Consider the following 17061-nt stretch of genomic DNA (forward strand, 5'->3'; position numbering starts at 1 on the left):
TATTAAATGTATTTTTTTAAAGTATTTATATAGTTTTCTTTTTAGACCTTCTAATTTTAGTGCCTTAAAATTTTCACCTCCCTTTAATGTTCAACTAATTCCGCTGTTCTTAAATATTCAAAAAGTTTGGTTTTTTACTTTCAATCTTAAAAGTAATATTTTCTCCTTTCAATCTACAGTTACTCTAGTTGCTGTTGTTCAGGCCTTTGTTTCTTCTCACTTAGGTAATTCATTTGGCAGCTATTTAAAGAAGTGTCCTCTGTTCCAGTTAATTTTTTTCCAATTGCAAATCACATTGCTTAAAAGACCTCACTGGCTTGCCACCGCCTGTCAGGTTGCATCTGTAACTCCGCTGTAAAGTCCTGTAAAATCCTTCCTCAGCATTCTAGCATACTGATAATTATTTGTCCTTATACATCCCACCAGTCCAGCAGTTCTGTCTGAACCTAATGCTTTTTCCATTCCCTCTGACTTAAATGATCCCTCCTCCATCAACAGCTGTTGAAATTCTACCAATTCTTCAAAGCTTATCTCAGCTATCCCATACTTTTTCTACTTCTTTGATTACAAAAATATGAATTAAATATGAATTGAGGATCCACCATTGCTAGGCACTCGTGCTAATAAACACAAGGGATTCAGAGAAATAAAATATATATATATATATATATATATATATATATATATATCACTTCTCTCAAGATATTCATGGTGTAGTTCAGTGAAGTTCATCTGGGATTCTTTTTCTTAAAAAAATATTTAAATATTTATTTATTTATTTGGTTGCACCAGGTCTTCCTTGCAGCAGGTGGGCTCCTTAGTTGCAGCTCCCGGGCTCCTTAGTTGTGGCTCGCCAGCTCCTTAGTTGCAGCACGTGGGCTCCTTAGTTGCAGCATGCATGTGGGATCTAGTTCCCTGACCAGGGATCGAACCCAGGCCCCCTGCTTTGGGAGCGTGGAGTCTTATCCACTGTGCCACTAGGGAGGTCCCTGGGATACTTTTACAGCTACATTTTCCTTAGGTCCTCTCAGGCGCATTGTTCTTGCTAGGTCGCTGACCCCTTCCACACTCCTAGCCCCTGCCCTAGGAAGCTTCCGCTATGGACAGCAGTGTTTTGTGTTCATCCCCTAGGCGTGCCAGGGCAGGGAGGACAGACAGATAAACAAATACAGAGCAGTGCCATGATGGAGGTAAGCACTGGTAAGGGTAGGGGATGGAGAAGAAACAAATGAGTTCGGATTTAGTCTTATTGATTTATGGGCATGTGCGATAATTCATGCTGTGAATATTCCTCCCCCACCCCCTCCCCAGGGACCGTTGAGTTTGAGAAGAGAGAGGACAGCCAAGAATAGAATCCTGGGAAAAAGTTAAAATGTAAGGTTTGACCAATAAAGACTGAGAGAGAGCATTCTGAAGTATAGAAGGAACATCAGGAGGCAGTGATATATAAAAAGCCAGTGGAAGGGAGTTTCAAGACGGAAGTTGTTAAACATCAAATGCTGTAGAGAGGTCAAGTCAAAGAAGAAAGGAAAAGTGTCTGTTGAATTTGTGAATCAGGAGGTCATTTGGTCACACTGATGTGAGTAGCTGCAGTGGAGGGTGGCATGCAGTAGGCTACATGGCAAATGCTAAGTGGAAAGGCAGAGAGCGCCAGCACGGACTCCTTGTCCTACAAGTTTGGCGGTTAAAAGAAGGAGTAGGGCTTCCCTGGTGGCGCAGTGGTTGAGAGTCCACTTGCCGATACAGGAGACACGGGTTCGTGCCCCGGTCCGGGAGGATCCCACGTGCCGTGGAGCGCCTGAGCCCGTGAGCCATGGCCGCTGAGCCTGCGCGTCCGGACCCTGTGCTCCGCAACGGGAGAGGCCACAACAGTGAGGCCCGCGTACCAGAAAAAAAAAAAAGGAGCAGACACGTAGCAACAAGAATGTTTAGGTTTGAAGAGGCAGTTCTGGTTTTGTTGTTGTTGAGGATCTTTTGCTTTGTTTTTAAAATGAATTTTGAGTGTGTCTATATGAAGAGAGGAAAGAATTGTTAGAATCAAAAGCTGAAGCTGCAGGAGAGAAAGGGAATAATTGTTGGAGCGTGATGGCTGAGTAAACTGCAGGGGCTGGGACCCAGAGCACAGGTTAAGAGATTAGCCTTGAATAGGAGACAGAAGGCTTATGGAAGTAGGTGTGGGCAGGAAGTTCATATATTTCAAAACCAAACACTACTCTTTTCTCAGTGAAATTGCACATTAGGTCATACGCTATGAATAAGACTTTAGGAGGGTTTGGAGGAGCTTCTATAGAAAATAAGAATCGAAACTGAACAGGGACCAGTAGAAGATTACTAGGTAGTAGATAGTGTCCACCAGAGATTGGAGATAAGTAATGTTCTTAATTCCTGGGCCTATAGCATTTTCTTAAAGATAGGAGTAAAGAAAAACAACTAGATTGGCCCAGGATTGATGATTTATAGGGCATACTGGACAGAAAGATAAAAAGGGATTGTTGGATGTTTGAGGGATCAGTAACTGATCCATCTTCCCCCTCTGAGTTCTCGGTTTTTGAGAATGGAGCATAAGGAATATGGGATGACTTTATTAATGGCTGAACAGGATCCAGTAACCACTAAATACAGAGCTTCTGATAAGTTGTTGGAGGCCGGAGGGCAAAATGTTGCTTATTCTTCCTTCCTCCCTGGTGAAGGTCAGGTAAGGCGATTAACCTATCAGATTAACCACTTGTCTTCCCTGGGAAGTGAGCAATAGTTTTCTCCCCTCCGTGGAGACTCGTGGTGGGGTTGTGGATAAGGGGTTCTCCCCGACAAGGATCTAGAGTTTAGTCTGAGTGAGGGTTCCGAAATTTAAGATTTGGGAGAGGTTATTCAAATCCTTCGTACAGCTCTTTCTTGGACTTCCAACTGCATGCAGTCTCTCCTTTTGTACCTTCTCATAGAACTTACTATATTCTGCCTTGTGTTTGGCTAAGTACTTATGTTTCTTATAACCTTCTTGAGGATAGGGACACTGTTATACATTTTTATCTCATAGTACCTTATCCATAAGTATTTGTTGATTTTAATTAATAAGATGGAAGTTCATTTGGAGCATGAGGAGACTTTTTCGTTGAAATATTTTCAAGAAATTTCCACTGTTTCACTCAACCAAACTTCGTTTCTGAAGTTTGTTGGACGAGAAATGCGAGACTAAACTGTTAGGCAGATTGCTTAGAGGTTTATAGCAAATCAATTTGGTAGAACTTTCCAGGGTATAAAATGGAATAAGAGGTATGTTTTCAACCAGTAATTGACAATCCTCCCTATCTTTAAATATTTAAATGTTCCACCTTCCTGGGTTCCAGTGACTGCTACTCGTGGTGTTATTTTGGCCAGTTCGCGTCAGAGGTTAATGGTGTAGTTCGGTGGTGTTATGGCTGGGGAATCCAGCGACAGCTGAATTCTGCCTCATTACAGCCACTACACTTTGCCTTGAAGTCCCTGAGGATGATGTATTGACAAGGGATAATAGTAAATGGAAAATCTATAATTAGTAAATGGAAAGTGGAAAAGCTGTGCTTTACCCAAAAACCCAGTGTCAAACTCTGTTAAAATGGGTTCTACAGGGAGTGTTCTAGAGAGCAGGGCAGAAACTGACTTAGCTGCGGAAGTCATTCTGTGGTTATGAGCAAGCACTGAGACTGACTGAGCTTCCAGAGGAGGGGACACAGACATCTTGAGGGTGGTGTCAAAGGATCTACAGACATGGTTATACCTACATGATGATTACTTTTAAACAGGCCTATGCTCCCATCCCTGGAGTTAATAATTGTCTTGTTTTTTGGGTTGTCTAAATTGCCTCAGGTATTGTATTAGTTTTCTGTTGTTTCGTAACAGATTAGTGGCGTAAAACAATGCCTATTTATTATCTCACAGTGTCTGTTGGTTTCACAGAATAGCTGGATTCCTCTGCTCCAGGTCTCACAATGTCAAAATAAATAGGCATGATAAATTAAATACACACACATGCACGTGCACATACGTATATACTTTTTAATTACCCTACATTGGGCTAATTTTGACCTAAGTTTGCATTTCTGGTTTTACAAGTGTCTTCTGCAGTAGGCAACAACAACAAAACCTACTAACGTTGAATGCATTTTCTGTGATGTTAGGTGTCAGTGATGTGATCGGGGAACAGGAAAGAACAGTTCCAGACAGCCTTATTGGCATTTTATGAGTGTTTAGGTTAATGTTCACAATTAATTTATTTGTAGTTTAAAATTCTACCGTGACATTTTCTATGACTGTGGAATCAGTGAAACATTCTTAATTTTTTTTGTCCGTTTTTAATTGTTTTCTTTTATTGATATTTGCATGGTGTTTTGGAGTTTTATTTTCACTTTAACCTTTTTATCTTTAACATACCTCTGTGCTGTATGTGAATGTGCTCTTCTTACATTAAACTAGAGAGAATTGATTTCCCTTTGGTCATACTGTTGCCCCCCAGGGAAGGGATTGCAGATCTCCTGTTTAACTCAGGGCTCTTTCCTATTGCACCGTATTCTTTCCATCTGGAGTCTTTGCCTCTGCTCTCTTTCTTCTCACACCCACAGCTCTCTTTGTCTCTTTCTCACTAATCATGGCATGTCTATCCCCAGCTTTTTTAAAATTTTTCTAATTGCAGAGCTTAAGACTGAAGTCAAACAGCCGGGGTTTGGGTCATGGCTTGGCCGTGTCTAGTTAGGTGACCCTAGACAAATTAGTTAACTGCTATAAATCTCAGTGTCCTTAACTTTAATTGAGGGTAGTAATGGTATCTGCCTCATAGGTTCTGAGGATTAAATGAAATGTGCTAATGCACCAAAATACCTAGCACAGTGATGAGCACGTACAGTTTGATACATGTTGGTGGCAACTGTTATCACAAACTTATTATCTCTTGATTCCCTTCACAAGTGACAGTATTGCCAACTTTTAAAAGTTTGGGAATTTTGAAAGACAATATGGATGAACTTTATCTTGAGAAAACATTCCATGCTGCCTATTTCTCAGAGGTGTAGTGAAGATTTATTTCCACTTTTATCTAATATTAATAAGTATTGTTGGGAAAAGCAACCATTTTGTAACAAATGGAATACAGTTGTTCCTTGTTAGGTAAATGTTATTTGCTAAAGAAGAGCTTTTTAATGATTTGAAAGCCATCACAATGATGTGGTATACATTAGGCTTTCAAAGTGTATTGTTCAAATGACTGTTTTCTTTAAATTTTAATGAAGTTTGGGCTTAACCTTAAATAAATGAGTCATCATTTTTAAAGAAATTGTATCAACATTGGTAAAACTTCTTAGGAAGGTTTGTAAAGAGAGCTTTTTTTTTTTTTTTTTTTGAACTAGAAAGAAATACAGAGGTAATTTATTTTGGTTATTTAACCACCCTTAGCATTGTTAGTGAGTGATCTACAAGTGTGTTTGAAGTGCCATGGTTACTTCATATCCATGCTGGCTTAGTTGTATGGAAACAGATGCTGTGTGGCAGCACGTATTTTTAGAACTAAATGAGCACTGAAACAGCATCATTTTAGTTCAGGGGTCACTTGCCAAGGTAGACATGACCGGAAGTTGATGAGCATTAGATGATGACTCTTCTGATGAGGTTTTTAAAAGTAGACATAAAAACACACCAATACAGAGAATACTCTTACTGCACATAAAGTGCAGAAAAGTATGCATTCATAGTGTAGTCGAAATGAGCAGACTGTGTTTTCATGGAAGGGGAAAATGTTAAGAACTTGTTTCTTTCATGTTTACTTTCTGTTTATTCTGTTTTCCTCTTAGCTTCCTCTCTGTTAATATAATTCACTTCGTCTTCTCTCTTAAGAGAGAGATCACATCCTTTGAACCTAAGGAAGTGTCAATTTACTTTTATCCATTAATAACTCAATCTTTAGATACATGGGAATAATGAAAAGTTATTTTCTTTTTATATCATTTGTGAATGCACATTGCAAAACAGGCATTTAGATAAACATGTTAATACATAATCACTTAGATAAATAAGTTGCCTATTTTATTTGATAATATTTAGTCTACTCTGTACCTCTTATAACTGCTTTATGTCTGATCACTCATTCACTTTTTTATATCAGTCTTATAAGGTAGGTTCTATTATGCTTCCCATTTTATAGGGGAGAAATCTGAAACAGAGAGGTTAACATCCAATACATATAAATAGCTAGAATCTGAACCCATCTGGGTTAAATGGCCTCAGTCTGTACTCTTGACTGCTCTGCTATCCTGCCTCTTTATTGTGGAGTTGTAAATGAGTATGATTCAGATAGTATTCCTGTGGTTGCTTTTTACACGTTCAGTTGTCTTTTCTCCTCCAAGTCAATCATAGAGTCTTTCTTTTTTTAATTTTATTTATTGATCTTTGGCTGCATTGGGTCTTCATTGCTGTGTGTGGGCTTTCTCTAGTTGCAGCGAGTGGAGGCTACTCTTCGTTGTGGTGCACAGTCTTCTCACTGCGGTGGCTTCTCTTGCTGTGGAGCACGGGCTCTAGGCACGTGGGCTTCAGTAGTTGTAGCACGTGGGCTCAGTAGTTGTGGCTCACGGGCTCTAGAGTGCAGGCTCAGTAGTTGTGGCGCACAGGCTTAGTTGCTCCTCGGCATGTGGGATCTTCCCGGACCAGGGCTCTAACCCGTGTCTCCTGCTTTGGCAGGCAGATTCTTAACCACTGTGCCACCAGGGAAGCCCAATCATAGAGTCTTATATTGTGTTACTAGATGTATCACAAGCACTTGCTGGTTGTACTACAAATTTAGAGCACTGTATTTTATTGTGGGCACTACATGTTAAATAGAAAGGTTGATAAAGACCTCACAGAGGCAGGTAACTAATATTATTAAAAAAGGTCCGGAAAATGGGATTGACTGACATTAAAGGGCACTTTTTTTTTTTTTCCTTTTTGCGGTACGCGGGCCTCTCACCGTTGTGGCCTCTCCCGTTGCGGAGCACAGGCTCCGGACGCGCAGGCTCAGCGGCCATGGCTCACGGGCCCAGCCGCTCCGCGGCACGTGGGATCTTCCCGGACCGGGGCACGAACCCGTGTTCACTGCATGAGCAGGCGGACTCTCAACCACTGTGCCACCAGGGAAGCCCAAAGGGCACTTTTTATTTTAAAGACTTGGGAAGATGTGACATCTTTTCAATATTTGAGGGATTATTATGGATAAGAAGCAGTAGACAGGTTTGGCGTACAGGACAAAGATCCGTGGTTGAATTCACGGAGGGACCGTTTCAGCTCTACACAAAAGAGTACTTTATAACTGTGTCATCTGATAGAACTGGCCTCTTGTGAGGTAATGGCTCTGCCCATTATTAGAAATCTCTAGTCATCTCATTCCCTGTGATCGGAAAGTGGCCTTCAAGAAGAGAGTCCTCAGAGCAGACTCAGGTTCAAGGAGCTGAAATGACTATCTCAAGGTTGGATGACTGACAGCTATGTGCAGCTAGTACAGAATTCGGGGCTCTCAGCTCTTGGCGTTTGTTGGGAGTAGGCAAGGAGCAGTGGATGTAGAGCTTGCTCGACTCCATGCTGGACATTTTACACACTCTGTCTCATTATAGGACACAGCAGGAGCTAAGGGACCTTCCTTCAAGAATGCTGTTGGAGAGAGTGTTGCATGGTGTGTGTATGTGGGAGGGGAGATGGAGGAGACTGAAATTTCCTTAGGCACAAAGACTGTCTTCTTCACCACTGAATCCTCAAGGCTAACACAGGGCCAGGCATAGAGTGGAAAGACAATAAATATTTGTTAAATGAATGAAGGAATGTGTCTTGTTGAAGGAATAAATGATATTTGTAAACTCTAATTTTTCTTTGAGAGAAAGGTGTTATTTCAAGTTTTAGCCTAGAGAGCATAGTTTCCTAATTTTCCCCCGTGGTGTAGTATTATAATATACCCATAAACATGTGTATCCTTATTTGAAATCTACACATCATGACTCAGATTATTTTTATACCAACAATAAGTCTTACAAACATGATTCTTGCCTATGATTAACCATTGCAGTATTTCCACATAATTATTAGATGCCAGATAGTAGCAAACCTCATATTTTTTAATGTCTATGTTGGTTAAAATATTGTATTGCACTCTCAAGTGATACCACATTCATGCAATTTGAGGGGTTATTGTTTTCCCTTTTAAAGTTGACTTATATACAGTTTAGGTTAGACTTTATACTATGAATCTGATAATTTATACGTTAAGTTTGAAATTGGTATTTGGTTTTCTATAACTTCGACACCAGGCTTTTAGAAATGAAACGTCTTATCGTTGTTTCTGTGGGAGTATCATGTTTATCTTTTCATTGAGTGGTGTAGATCTTTTCCAAGAGTATAACCCAGAGAAATACTTCTTAGCATTATGGTGAGCTTCCTTAGGCCAAAGTCTTAGGAGGTAAGAAAATGTTGGTCCTTTTGTAGCTAGACTAAAATCTTGGGGTGGAAATAAGGTGTGGGTGGGAGAAGTGTGTCTTTGTCTTCACCTTCCTTAGTACTCTTCCATGAACCTTTCAAATAGATTAACTGAGGTCTCCACCATCGCTAGTAACCTTCCATACATCTTTCAAATGGACTTTCTAAAGTAAGGCAAGAACCAGTGAGCATGTCCTTGAGTATTCTGGCAGCTCGGGAGCTCTGGGAACCTGGGCTTGGTTGCATAATCAGACCATGGGTCTCCAGATCAGTTTCATCAGACAGACCCTCTGATGAATGATGATATGAATAGACACCATCAAAATGTTGGGAAAGAGGGCTCATCGTCGAGAGAACTGTGTCCCTGGAGGTCCAGACAGGGTACCATGTTAAGTAGCCGTGCTTGGCATTACCACTTGCCCCTTACCCTGTCCTGGCCTTGCTGAAGATCCATGACTCAGGGAGAGAATGGCGCTCCTGGTCAGTAACCTGCACCTGCTGCCTCCATACCTTTCCTATCCCCCTAGGCTGTTGCACAGCAGCCCACTCCCCACCTGGTCCTCCACTTCCAGAACTGCCCTTAGACATTCATTCATTCATTAGCAAATAGTTATCAAAAGCTTGCTGTATATATCAGACACTGTGCTAGATTCTGGATATACAGTGGTGACTAAAAGGAATTGGCCACTGAGTACCATATTTTGAAAAAGTTTAAAAGCCTCCAGGAGTAGGTCCCTGTCTTTAAAGTATGTGGCCTTAGAATAGGATTCTTCGGATACAAAAAGCAATGAACTGCCTCCCAACTAAGACTAGAAACTGTGTCATCACAGGGGCCCAAGTTACAGGAAAGAGAAGAGATTACGCAAACTCTTTGACCATTCAGGATTCCATAGACAAAATCCTCTGGACTGCTTCATCTGCTTTTCTCCACAAACACATACCCGGTGTCAGTATTTCTGCCACCAAAATATGGTGAACCATGTAGAACTGCTTATTCCTGACCCTAAACACCAGTGTTTTATGAAGCTGGTTCCCTGGGAAGCCTTAGCCTCAGGCATCTTGGGGATGGCCAATGGAAGACGTCCACCCAGATGAAAGGTCAGGCCTGTATCATGGAGGGTTGACCTCCACAGTGCCCGTGCCGTATTGAGGCTCCCAGTGAATGGCCACATGCTGCACAGCCTCCTGTTCTTGGGCTAGTTGTAAATCTGCATTTCACTGATATGTTCCACGTACTAGGCCTTTCCCAGGTTCCAACTAGATGGTCCTGAGCTGATGCTGTCACTCACGCCATGATCTTGGAGACAGCAGCTGTAGCTACGTGGACTTAAACTTCTAGATCCATTGTCTCTTTTGAGAGATTCTGCGTGATGACGGGCAAGGGTTGCTCAAGTTTCAAAAGAGCAGCCCCAGGCTGACCAGTCATCCAGTTGTACAGAGGCTTCTAAGCTGTGCAGACTTCCACAGGAGATCTCTTCATGCTGCCAGCCTGGCTGCTTCGCCATGCCCCTTTTGGAGAAGGGCTATGCGATTTACTTGGTCTTCACTGTGGTCTTAACGTGGCTGAAGCCTCTTAGTTGAAGGCTCCTTAGTTCCATACTGATTTAGGTTAGCTCTGATCCCCGTCTGTGGTACAGAAGGAAACCTCAAACCCTGTAAGAGATCATATCCTGTCTCACAGAGGTACCTGGAATAGAGGCCTAACATGGGAAAATAAACTACTAGTAAAAAAAAATTAAAACAAAAATAACCAAAACCATCATCAATGTCTGGATATCAGCTAAAGATATCCTGTTATCTTGTGGCCTCTGACTGAAACAGCAGAATCTTGAAGAGTTTTAGTATCTTGGAAGTTCTATACTGACCAGCAGGGTAGAGTCCTGTTTTCTAAGGAGTTTGGCGTTCCATATCTCCCAGGAAGTCAGAATCCTTGGTTCCCTGTTAAGAAACTGGGAATAATGAAGAGCCGTGGTGGTGCTCAAACGCTCCAGAAAATTCCAGAGATGTTTGCCGTCCTGGGCCTTATGAGTGGTCCAAGCCTCCTGCAGTCTTGAATCACCCTGACAAAACCCAAATGATGTGCACACAAAAAGGGGTGCTTTGTTCATCACACCTGGTCTTATTGATGACTTCAGAATCTGGCCTTGCATCTGGCATGAAATGCTCTAAAAATGAGAACACGTCATTACGCTTTTCAGATTTTGGCTCCATTAGACAATTTAAAACAACCACTTATTTTTTTTTAATATTAAAATAGTTTTAAGTCCTCCTTGAATGTTAATGAAATATTAAAACAGTACTAAGGAAAGGCTATTATTCTACATGTTTTAAAAATTTAAGGTGTTTATAATATAGATAAGAAAAATAAATGATTATTCATTTCCAAAACCTCTTTGGTCGGTCCTGTAACCTGCAATAAGGAGTAATGAGCACATAGCAAGTAATTTTTAGTTTATATCTCACTCCATTATCTCATTAACCCCATGAAGTAGTTATTCTTCCTTCCCTTCAATAGATGAAGAGGTGAGGTTCAGAGAACATAATTTCGTAAATTTATGTAGTTAACAAGTAGGATCATTCATATTTAAAGCCTGTGATTTTTCCATGAGGATGAATAGCATATTGGAATTTTATGAGTGCAATAGCAGTAATCAACATTTTAAATAGGATTTAGTCCAGTCCGGCCATTCCTAGTGAATCCTCATTACCGTACAGGTGGAAAGAAGGGTGTGTAGACCGGTGTACCAGCTAGCAATGATTAGACTGCTTGCTTGGTTGCCACCCAAGGTCAATTTTGGTGATAGTCATTAGGTGAATTATCTTTAATGGAAGAGAGAGGATTAGCAATTTTTTTTTTTGTGGTACGCGGGCCTCTCACTGCTGTGGCCTCTCCCGTTGCGGAGCACAGGCTCCGGACGCGCAGGCTCAGCGGCCATGGCTCACGGGCCCAGCCGCTCTGCGGCATGTGGGGTCTTCCCGGACCGGGGCACGAACCCGCATCCCCTGCATCAGCAGGCGGACTCCCAACCACTGTGCCACCAGGGAAGCCCGGATTAGCAGTTTTGATTGCTCTCTGCATTGTGACAGGCCTCTGGTAAGAATTTAATTTCCAACAAAAAAGTGTTTAAAGGAGAGATTTTTCAGTTCAGTAGTTTCTGCCTTAAACGTTTCTATGGACCCAGTTTCAACTTTGCCAAGATCAAATCTCAATGCATGCAGGCAAAGGTAGGTTTTTACTCCTGGAAGACAGATTACAGTCTAGTCAGCAACAGACAAGGGGCATCAGAAGCAAGACCTTCCTATTGACAACACGCGGGTGGATTGCTCTCCGGCTGGAGATATTTTTCCTTTTTAGTTTTTCTCGTTATCACAGGATGAGACTTGCTGGTAGCAGATCTGAAGGCTTTTGGACAGTCCTGACACTCAGGCTGTGTTAGCTGACCAGGGTTTATGAAAGATCAGACAGCTGTCTTAGGATACTTTCAGAAGTTTCTTGTAAGCTGCCCCCCGCTATGGGACTCAAGGCAGAAGATGGTCTTTAAATCTTGGAGAGAAACAGATTATTATCAAGACGCTATTAAACAGAGCTGGCATCTTAGAGTAGAGGCTGTGGCCATAGGATAACCTGGCCCTTGACATCAGCGCTTAATTGGGCCCCTTCCAGCAAGGTTGAGTTATGTCTTCCATTGATCCAGACACCGGACATCACCTAATGACATGGTCTGTCTGGGTCAGTTGGTAGGGTATCTTGTCCCTGCAAATGGGATGCTTTTACACACTTCACTAATGCTTTGTAATAATCTAGCACAACCCTCTACAGTATGAATGTCTGATGGTGGGTAGTTACTGGGATAGTAACCAGAAGTCCTATGGGCCTGCTGCTAATATTTCAAGTGGGAAGAGTCACAGTATTCTCTACGTTGTATGGATGTATATTCTATGGATCTCATGTTTATAAGCGTTGAATGTTTGGCCTCTGTGGTCTGGTTTCTGCACAAATGGCCATTTTCTCTTTCAGAGTTCCATCAGTGAAAGATGCCAACAATAATGAATTTTTCATAGCTGCTCAATTAGAACTTCCCTATTTGTTAGGCTCATAATATAAGAAAGGCTGTCAGGACAAAGCAGCAAATCCTTCTCCCTTTGGAAACCTTTGTAAAAATCAGAGTGTTTTGTTTTGTTTTGTTTTCGTACAGGTAAAGTGTTGTTCCTGTGACGATGTTCTAGGTTGCATGTTCCTTTTCAGGATGGGTAGGAGCATGCCCACCAGCAAGTACTGACATGACTACCCAAAATGACTACTGAAAAAAATTTTAACTTGGGCCTTAACACAATACGATCAAGATACATACTTTAGGGCTTCCCTGGTGGCGCAGTGGTTGAGAGTCCGCCTGCCGATGCAGGGGACACGGGTTCATGCCCCAGTCCGGGAAGATCCCACATGCCGCGGAGCGGCTAGGCCCATGAGCCATGGCCACTGAGCCTGCGCGTCTGGAGCCTGTGCTCTGCAACGGGAGAGGCCACAACAGTGAGAGGCCCGCGTACCGCAAAAAAAAAAAAAAAAAGATACATACTTTATGGGGTAGATTGTAAAGAAAGTTTTTTCAAGTCTTTTAGATTCATCAATACCTTTACTGCCCACATCATCCAGAATTAGCAGAGGTGATGAAATGTACCAATTATGTGTGCAAAGACATATGTACAAGGATATTTATTGCACATTGTAATAGGGAAAGATTGGAAACAATCCAAATGCGCAAATTAGAGACTGGTTGAAATGAATGATGAAATATATCACACGGTAGAATGTTATGCAACCATGAAAAAGAATGAATCAGCTCTCTATGTAACAATACACACCAAACTCCAAGTTTTATTCAGTGGGAAAGCCAGATGTGAAACAGCATGCATGTATAAAATGTCACTCTGTGTGTGTGCATACACACATGCATTTAAACCTCAAAAGACCACATATGTGTTGTAAGTGCAAAGAATGTCTCTGGAGGGGTAACAGAAGCTTACAGATATTTGCCTTCAGCAAGGAAACTTGGTAGCTGGGGACACGCTCGAAAAGGGAGAGGTACTTTTCCTTCTAAATATACTTTGAATTTTTTTTTTTTTTTTTTTTTTTTTTTGCGGTACGCGGGCCTCTCACTGTTGTGGCCTCTCCCGTTGCGGAGCGCAGGCTCAGCGGCCATGGCTCATGGGCCCAGCCGCTCCGCGGCATGTGGGATCTTCCCAGACCGGGGTACGAACCCGTATCCTCTGCATCGGCAGGCGGACTCTCAATCACTGCGCCACCAGGGAAGCCCTGAAATATTTTTTGTATCACAAATTACTTATTCAAAAAAATTTTAGATGCTACATGGGAGCCCTTTCTGACAGCTTCCTAGCAGATGCATTTGACAAGAGTGATGGATCTAGTAGGGAGCCCAAGTTGGACACTGCTGCAGTGTCAAGGAAACCATGGTAAGGGTACATATCAGAGCACCTGTAATAGGAGCGAAGGGAGGGATGGATGAGAGTTGTTTTGGGAAAGTCAGGAGAACTATGGCCAAAGGGAAGGGAGAAGGGAGAGGAGCAAACTAACGTAGGGTTGTTGAATTTAGGGGGGTTGGTATGTAAATGATGCCTTTAATTAAGGGTCGAAAACAAGAATACAAGCAGGTCTGTGGGGCCTGAAAAGAAGACATTGTGAATCGGACACTGAGAATTTAAAATGATGGTAAGATATCCTGGTGATGTCTAGGAGGTGATTGATGGAGATGCTTTAAAGACTATTAAAACGATTTAAAGTACTTTTTAAAGTATCGTTTTCCTGGCTCTTTTTACATTTCTAACATATTCAAACATCTTCCCTATTCCTTAAGTATGATTATGGTGTAATGGAAATTTTGATTTTAGACATGTTTTAGTGTTGTAGTGACCAGTACAAACAAGAGGATTATTTTGTTTTGACAATTCCCATCGCATATGAGTTCTGTACAGAGCAATGTGTGGTTACAAACCAAAGGAGCGGTGCCAAGGGAATGCGGCCAATGCGTCATTCCAGCTGCTGGTGCAGCCGAAAAATATTAGATGAGTGGTAAAACTTTTACTGTGTCCATTAACACACAGTCACTGCTAGTTTACGGGGGAAGTGTGTGTTACAGCCTCCGTAAAGAATTTCTGAAATCACTGTGCTCCTTGTTATTAAAATTAATACTGAACAAACAGAAAAACCTTTCAGTTTCCCATGGACAGTGCAATACTTCAAATACAGTGCTACATATGATTATCTAATCTCGTCAAAATTTTGTTCTCCAAAGGTGTCTGGTTTGCAGAAACCTGTCTATATTAGTAAATTAAATTTATTATTATTATTTTACCAGTACCTTTTCTTGTTCATCTTTAAAGAATGTACAAGTATATATAGGATTGAGATATAACTGTAGTATCACTGATTATCTTTTAAGGGGAGAAAAAGTGAGTAGCTTGTACAGCCTGTTCTGTCTGTCCTTTTAGGATAATGCCAATAAATTCTTTGCTATTCTTTCATTCTCTAGTAGATGGCTAGGAAAGCAGACACAATATAGTTTCAAATTCTACGTGTGCTTTGTGACCTTGGACAAGTTACAAACCTCTCTGAGCCTTAGGTTCCTCAAATGTAAAATGGATGCTACTTTTTGAGTTGTGTGGATGAAATTTGATATGGTACGATATGATATATGATGTGATATGGTATGCTATGATATATGAAATGATATATGATATATGATATGATATATTTTAGCACACACAGGTCCTGGCCTGTTATAATTACTCCATAAATAGTATTTTGGGCTTTAAACTGATTTTCATTCTAAAAGTGAAAACTGGAATCATCTAAACTGCTCCCTCATTATCTCTCACAGCCAGTCACCAAGGCCCGTTAATGCTGCCTCTGAAAACGCTATTAAACCCTTAATCATCTCTGCTGTTGGCTCCAGTCTTCATAGACGGCTTCTCTCCACAGCAGCCCCATCGCCACCCTGAACTCTTGTCCTGTCTTGCCTTTCCCACAGTTTCGTAAGAGTCTTCTCCCCTGTCTCTTGACTACCCAGCTGACCCACCCCATTGCTGCCAGAGTTATCTTTCTAAAATAAAGTATTTTGTGTCTCTTTCCTGCTTACAGTCCTCTCGTAGTGCTCTGTCACTTTGAAGATCAAATCCAGACTCCTGAGTGTGATTAAAAGGTTTTTCGTAACTGCCTCTCTGGTTTCTCTTTGTTCTGCAACCTGTGATTGTCATATCACACTACTTAAAATACCGTTCCTTACCTTGACCTTTCTTCATCTGTGTGTTTGTGTGTCCCTTCATTTGCAATATCCCTTCCTCCTTTCCCCTTCTCTGGCTTCCTCCCCATCCCCTCCGAAATCTTACTTGACATTCATCCTTAAATGCTTGAGTGTCATCTCCCACAAAGCTTTCCCTGATCCTTCAGTTTTGGTTAGCTGCCCTTTCACTGTATTCTAGTTGCACCCTGGGTGCTGAGAGCATAGATAAGGGTCCAGATCTTGAAGGATCTTTTAAGTCAGGCCAAGTGGTTTGGAAGATGACAGGAACTGACTATATTGAAATTACGTATCTGTGTTCCCCATTGTACCATGAGCTCCTTAAGTGAAAGGACAGAGTATTTCCAGGGCTGCAATATTGCTCGGCATACAAAAGGCACTCTTTACATTTCCTAGTGACTGAATGAGTAGTTGGATGGATGGATTCAAATAGAGAGTGTAAGTTTTTAAACTATCACCATAGGTAACCTTCAGCACTTTTCTCGTAATGTTATAGCTCATCTAACCCATTATCTTTGCCCATTGCTTAAGACATTAATATGCTCTGTGCTACACTTGTGTTTGACTTGTATTTATTATTATTTATTTATGTTTTGTGTGTGTGTGTGTTTGACTTTTAGAATACAGTTGTGCAACAGACATGAAGTGGATGGAGTCAGAAAATAATCAGATGTTATTATCTAAGTGGAGAAAAGTGCTATAAAGGGGAGAATAGCACCTTGTGGTGGAGAGTGAAAGTGGAGACCTTAGATAAGCTTATCAGGTTATTAGCTCTGATTTTCAAACACTTGGGTGTTGGACTCATGGGGAGCTTGCAAACTTGCAAACACTAAGCAAACTACACAGAATTACATAGCTGATTTGTGTGGCCTGGCTTTCAGTTCTGAATTCTTTTAATTCCCTTTGGTAGTTGTGAAATAGGCTTGCTTTATATTGGCAGTGTAAGTATTACTTGATTTTGGTCTCCTCTTAGAATGTTGATCAGTAATTTTTAGATCTCATTTTAAACCAAGTTTGGTGAGCTAAGTGTATTTTTAGCGATATTTTAGTTATAAATACTATTATATAGTTAAATGAAGCTGTAGCTTAATTATTTACAGGAAATATTATTTTGTTATTGCTAGTCTGAAACTTGCTTTATCCTAACCCTTTTGTTTGCAATCGACATAATTGTTTTGATGACACTTGGTTTCTTAGAGTTGGATAGGTCAAATTATAGCACAAGAGATTTCACTTTCAGCAGGGTTGTATGGTGCACATAAAGGCAGCTGAGAAACAAGCTCTACTT

At 41.2% G+C, this 17061-nt stretch overlaps 1 protein-coding gene across 9 annotated transcripts in view; it reads left to right on the forward strand.

Annotated features, from left to right (window-relative positions):
- Positions 1–17061, forward strand: part of DGKH (diacylglycerol kinase eta) — a 179836-nt gene that overhangs the window by 75397 nt on the left and 87378 nt on the right. The window lies entirely within an intron of this gene.

Source organism: Delphinapterus leucas, chromosome 18 (genome assembly GCF_059928025.1).
Source record: "Delphinapterus leucas isolate spDelLeu-1000000601 "Yukka" chromosome 18, BTC_Dleu_Yukka2, whole genome shotgun sequence".
In the NCBI taxonomy this organism is placed as follows: Eukaryota; Metazoa; Chordata; class Mammalia; order Artiodactyla; family Monodontidae; genus Delphinapterus; species Delphinapterus leucas.